We start from the raw sequence: 5,794 nt of genomic DNA, 5'->3' as shown, positions 1-5,794 counted from the left end.
CTGAATTCTCCCACTCGAGTACTGCAACTTTCAATTTATGTAGAAACAAAACTTACAAGTAGAATATTTTAGATTTATAGTAATCAGAAGGTACCAAGCTCAAATAATTGCATGGAGAACAATTCTTTGTAAATTGTAAAGCAAATTAATTAAGAAACAAATATTTTCCGTTGTGTTAGCAAGTGCAAAATTGGCCTCAGCACCTCTGAATTAGGGAGGGAAAAATTGGCCATGATTCCTGCCGCTACTTATTATTCTTGAAGTTCTGCTGAATGATGCACGTGTGGAAGTTGGGGTGGAAAAGATGGCACTTGCTCAACTGTGATGCCTACTGCGAATGAATAGCATGTCAACACTCACCGTCAAGCCCCACATATTAAGAATGGCCCCTTGGGTGAGGTACCAGAGAGTGACTAGTGCCCATTGAAGTGCACTCCAGCAGGGAGGCAATACCTTGAGGAAGGAAGGGAGGAAAATTGTGTAAAAGAGTATCATGTACACAATACAGAAAAATTCTTTTTTGTCATAAAAAATATTTCACCTATTTTTATTTTGGTTTTCGACCTTACAACCAAATCCAAAATACTCCAAATACTGAAGACATCTTCAGTGTGAGCCCAGGAAACCTGGAACTAGAGTTAGATGTTTGGACACTTTGAAAACTCCCCAGTATGGTCCTGGAGTATACGTTAAACAATTATCAAATCTTCACATTAACGCAAAGTGGTTTAATTAGAGATAAAGGAACAGTGAAAGAGGAAAGGCAAACGGTGAGAGATACTAGGGGAGAAATTCAACTCACGGCCACTCGTTTTGCGGCTGAAAAATGGGCAGCCGGCAGTTGAAAATTGGCTGCTCCATTGATGCCCAAGGCATGCCTGATGTAAGATTCAGACAGGTCTATAAATGGGTGAGCAGCCTGTCTGCCCAAAACAGGTGTAAGGCTGTTAAAACAAGAAAATTGGGGGCCTACACTGGTTATAAGATTCCGATTGCAAAATTCAGGTACAAATGGGTGGAGCGTGAAATGTGCACACTCCGCCAAGTTGTACCAGACAGTGAAGAGGAAGTGGCCCCAAAATGATGAGTGAAAAATTATTTCTGTGGGGACAGGAGGAGCAGGAGTGGTCCTCTGGGCCCGACAAGAATAATGTAGGTCGCTACTGCTCCAGGCTCCCACCCCTCTGTGATCGCCACCCCCAGCCCCCTCAACACAGACCTACCTTCCTGCCAGCTGGCTCGACCTCTGGGCCACCCAATATTGCACTACCTGGAAAAACTGGAATGCCCGTTTTAGTGCCTGCAGCTTGCTGGTGGCATGGTAATGAGGCCTGTACTCGAATTTGGTTCGGACCTCATGCCAGCACAAACGATGGGCTGAGCGGCTGAACCACCGAATTGGTGCCTCTTTCGGGCAGAAGTTGAATTTCTCCCCCCATTGTCACAGAACAATGAAGAGAAGAAAATATTAGGATGTAAAGTACGAGCAAGAAGAGGCCACTCTGCTAATCAAACTTGTTCCTTCCAGCAGATGATGTATAATTTGGACTATACTATCATGGATTCCACCTAACTTATTTAACCTTTGAGGAAGCTAAGTTCCCTCTATTTAAACTCTCAAAAATGATTTTTTGTGTAATATCTAGATAGCCTAGAATAAATCCATCATAGCAATATAATATTGCAACCTAATAAAGTAGAATAACATCTCTACATATAATGTCCCATGATATCATGTACAGGAAGAAAGCATTGTCGGGCACTAGTGAAAGGTAACTTTAGGACTGTTTTCAGGAGGTTCCACTTCATGCGGGGACCAAGATTTGTAATGGACATCCGAGCAGAGTGATGGAGGTGAGAATCCTGGAATTATTTAAGAAACAATTGGATGCAACAATGGGAGGATAGTAGGATTGATCTGGATGAAATACATAGAATTTACAGCACAGAAACAGGCCATTTGGCCCAACAGGTCCATGCCGGTTTTTATGTTCCACAGGAGCCTTCTCCCGCCTTCCCAATGTATTAGGATGGCCCGTTGGCCCTCTTCATCCACAAGCGCCTTGTGAACATGGTGCAGGTTTATTGTCACAAATCTGTGGGTGGTGTTTGACCATGACATGTGAGTGGTAGTGACCACAGTGCACAGTACCGCCAAAACACAACAATCCTTGGCTTTCCGCGACCGGTGGGCACCGCAGGGGCTGGAGTGCATCCTGGATCGTCGTAATAAAATTATTATTTGACTTATTATTTGGTTTTTTGATTTGTTTTTAAATAAAACACACCCTAACCCTAACCCCTCCCCCCCCCCCCCTTATAAAAGCTGGGGGGGGGGGGGGGGGAAGGCAAAAAAAAATCCTTGGCAGTGTGGTCTTGGGGGGCGGGGTGAGCACGACGTCACAATGCGGTGAGTCAGGGGATTGGATGGTGGTGGTCCTTGGTGACAGGGTGTGACGTGGTCCGGCGGGCGCTGGGTCGGTGGCGCGGGGCGGGCGGGCGGGAGGGCGCGCGCTGGACCTCGAGCCCCGGATTGTGCGGGAGCGGGGCGGCTCGAGCATCCGGTGGAAACGGTGAGTCGGGCGCCGGCGGTTAATTGAGTGTGTTCGGCGTGAGTGGGACGAACGTGTAGAGGAGCGGGGCCCGCCAACCCCCGGCCTCCGCCCCCCCCCCCCCCCAGCCCGCGAATGTACACTCGGTGCAGACGGCCAGTTTTAGCAATCGGGAAGCCGGGCTCGGGGCTGGTTGTGTGAGCGCCAGTGCGAGTCAGAGAGCTGTGGGTATAGCCCCTGTGGCGAACAGATTCTCCATCCAAACTGACTCAGGTCACTAAATATAAAGATCTCCCTGAAGGGGTTATAACTTCGTCTGAATGTTTTGCACCTTTTACTGCGTTTGGTGATTATTTCCCAGAGTTGAGAGGGATGTGTGTGTGTGCACAGTCGTGATTTTCTTTTAAATCCTTTAGAAAATGTGCCTTTTTGGTCATAATTGTTCGACGTAAGTTGTAACCCATCCATCAACATGCTTCAAACTAAACTATTGGTAAATCCATAGAGATTGCATTTCCCTGATTGCATTTGCACGCTGTTCCATAGGTACACATTCCACTTAGCAAAGGCAAGAGTACTGAGGTGATGGTTGGTATATTCCTTATACCATGGAGGACTTATTCCATACACATATGGAGGACTTTTTTATTTCTTAATATTGGCATTCAAAGGTATTAAGGGATATGGGCCAAAGGCAGGTATATGGAGTTAGATTACAGATCAGCCATGACCTTATCAAATGGCGGAGCAGGCATGAGGGGCTGAATGGCCTACTTATGTTCCTATTACGGAGGGCTTATTTTTGGAGCTTGCTTATAATTTTCTGATGTACCCTGGCAATGGGTGAGGTTTTCTGCTGCCTGGAAAATTACTCTCAGGGATTTATCCAAATGCATCTGGACTCAAACTGACAAATGTTACAAGATAAAGTTGTATGTGAATTTATATTAACTGTCTAATCTAGCAGAGTTGGTATCCTTGAGCAAGGTGTAGCATTTGGTCAAAGGATGTAGGATTAGAGCAATGTTAAGAATGAATAGCTAAATGTGTAGGGCTAAGGCCTGGGGTCTATACTCCTCTGCACCATGTTTCAAGGATTGTATTTAACTGAAAAGTGTGCACTACTCTTGTGCAAAATCATTGTTCAGTATTGCAATTTCAACCTTGTTCATAGATAAAATAACTAATTAATTCATATTTATAGATATTTGTAGAGTCATCTGAAAAACTGCATCATCGGATTAACCTTGAAGCACACAAACATGGTGGAAAGTGCCAGTAGTGTCTGGATAACTTCGATCAAAGCGATTATTGCAGGACAGAGACCAAATTCCAAAATAGTCAAATTATACTTGTTCGGAGCATTCTTGACACTTCTTACAGTCTTCTTGGCACTAATAGACATGGTGCATTCGACAATGCAACCTGCAGATGAGGATGATGACTTGGAAACAATGAACAGTATGTTTGTCAGGCAGTCAAGATCCACAAGAAGCTATCTTTTAATTAAAAGGAACAACCAGTGCAGAATGCGTGCCTCTTGAAGAATCTGAATTTAAGTTAGAATACTAAGAGTGGGAATGATTATTGTGCGCATGGTCTATTTGCATTTCTGAACTAGAGAAAAGAAAGTACAGTTTGGTGATTGGAATTTTAAGAAAGCTGCATAAATTTGTAATGCGATGATCAAGTCTGGAGAATCCAATAAGGTAGTTATGATATTTGTTAAATATTGCTGTGTAGCAGATTTATTTTTTGAGCCTCTCCCTGGTTATTCGAAGTACTGAAATAAAACTGGTGCTTTGTACTAATTTACGAAGAATTTTTAAAAAAAGAAAAATCTACTAGACTTGATGTTTGCTACTTTATGGCTAATTTAACAATTTCTGTAAATTTAGACAGATTCTTATAAAATTGCTGTTTAAATTTTTACTTTTCCATTACACAACGCTAGTTAAAGCTGTAAACTATTTTGAATGTTCATGGCTTTATTTGTGTGTGTATATATACACAGTTGAGTGTTGAAGCTGGCCAGAGGTGTCTTGCCAAGGATCATACACACAAGCACCAAAGGTCTTTGGCACAGCGTACTTCCAAGAATAAACAAATATGATTAATGACCTTTGTTAATAGTGATTTTATTTCTGGAGTTGACTACACATTTCAATATTCACACAAAAGGTTGATGCCCTTTGCAGCATACTTGGATTTATTAGTTAATATGCTTAAGCTCCTTGTGGAAGAATCTTTTTTTTTCATTTTACTTTTCTCCTATCAGTTTGAGCCCTTGGTTTTATTTTGAGCCGTTGGTACATCAGTAGAGTTTATACCAACTGTTGAATAGGGTAATATTAAGTGCTGTTGATGAAGGTATATTGGATTATAGTACCTGGATTCAATAAATGATGCATGTGAAACTTTGAATTGTTTTTGTTGCTCGGAATTACAGCTACCAGACTTGTGTGCATGTAAATTATAGACGTGAGAATTCGCTAAAGATTGATAGGCGTCTATAGAATTGCTAGTTGCGATTTTACCTAATCTCGCAATGTCAGTAACTGCCTTTCCATTCAAATTTTGTGAAAGAGGCAAAAATAATTACTTATCAAGCTTTTTGCTACTCTTTGACAGTTATCAAAAGTGATCCTTTCCAATCAAACCTACTACTGATCTAATAGATTTGTGGTTTTAAGTTCTATCCGTCTGCATCCTAACCATCAGGATGGTCGATTTCTGGTTGTGTTTTAAGTGTATTTTTCTAATTTTTAATTAGTTATTTTCTTTTTAAAATTGTATTTTGCTTTTGTGTAATATGATTTGACTTTCTCCCCAAGTTCAATTTTCTCCTCAGTCAAATTCCAGCAAAAAAAGTTCCAAGATGTAACTGCCATGTGGTTCCTCAATCACCTCCCCATGACAGACACACAAAAATAAACCTTATCATGTAACATACATTTGTTTAATAAAAAATCAACGCACCCATCGATGACTGCAGCTTGTGGCTCTCTTTCACAAGCAGCACCAAGAGAAAAGGGAGGAAAAAGAAAAGTGAAAAATGTTGGGGGTGGGGAGTAAAAGAGCATTAAGGGACAAGGAAAATGATGCACAGGAGCCTATAATCTAATGAATGAACTCTGGATTATTCCAGATGTGCTGGAAAAGGATGTTTTAAGGAACGGAGCGAATGAATGACCCTCTTGGAGACAGCCTTTCTTGGTGACCCGGTTGCTAGGGGTGCAGAG

The 5,794-nt window shown here is 42.0% G+C and overlaps 1 long non-coding RNA gene across 1 annotated transcript; it reads left to right on the top strand.

Moving 5' to 3' along the window:
• The first annotated feature begins 2,493 nt into the window (after positions 1-2,493).
• On the top strand, positions 2,494-4,670 carry LOC137341837 (uncharacterized). Its single transcript, XR_010967131.1, has 2 exons — positions 2,494-2,573; positions 3,757-4,670. It is a non-coding gene; the product is annotated as an uncharacterized lncRNA (long non-coding RNA).
• The last annotated feature ends 1,124 nt before the right edge of the window (positions 4,671-5,794 follow it).

Source organism: Heptranchias perlo, chromosome 24 (genome assembly GCF_035084215.1).
Source record: "Heptranchias perlo isolate sHepPer1 chromosome 24, sHepPer1.hap1, whole genome shotgun sequence".
Lineage (NCBI taxonomy): Eukaryota > Metazoa > Chordata > Chondrichthyes > Hexanchiformes > Hexanchidae > Heptranchias > Heptranchias perlo.
Note: the sequence above shows the minus strand (reverse complement) of the source record. Positions and strands in the feature narration are given on the sequence as shown.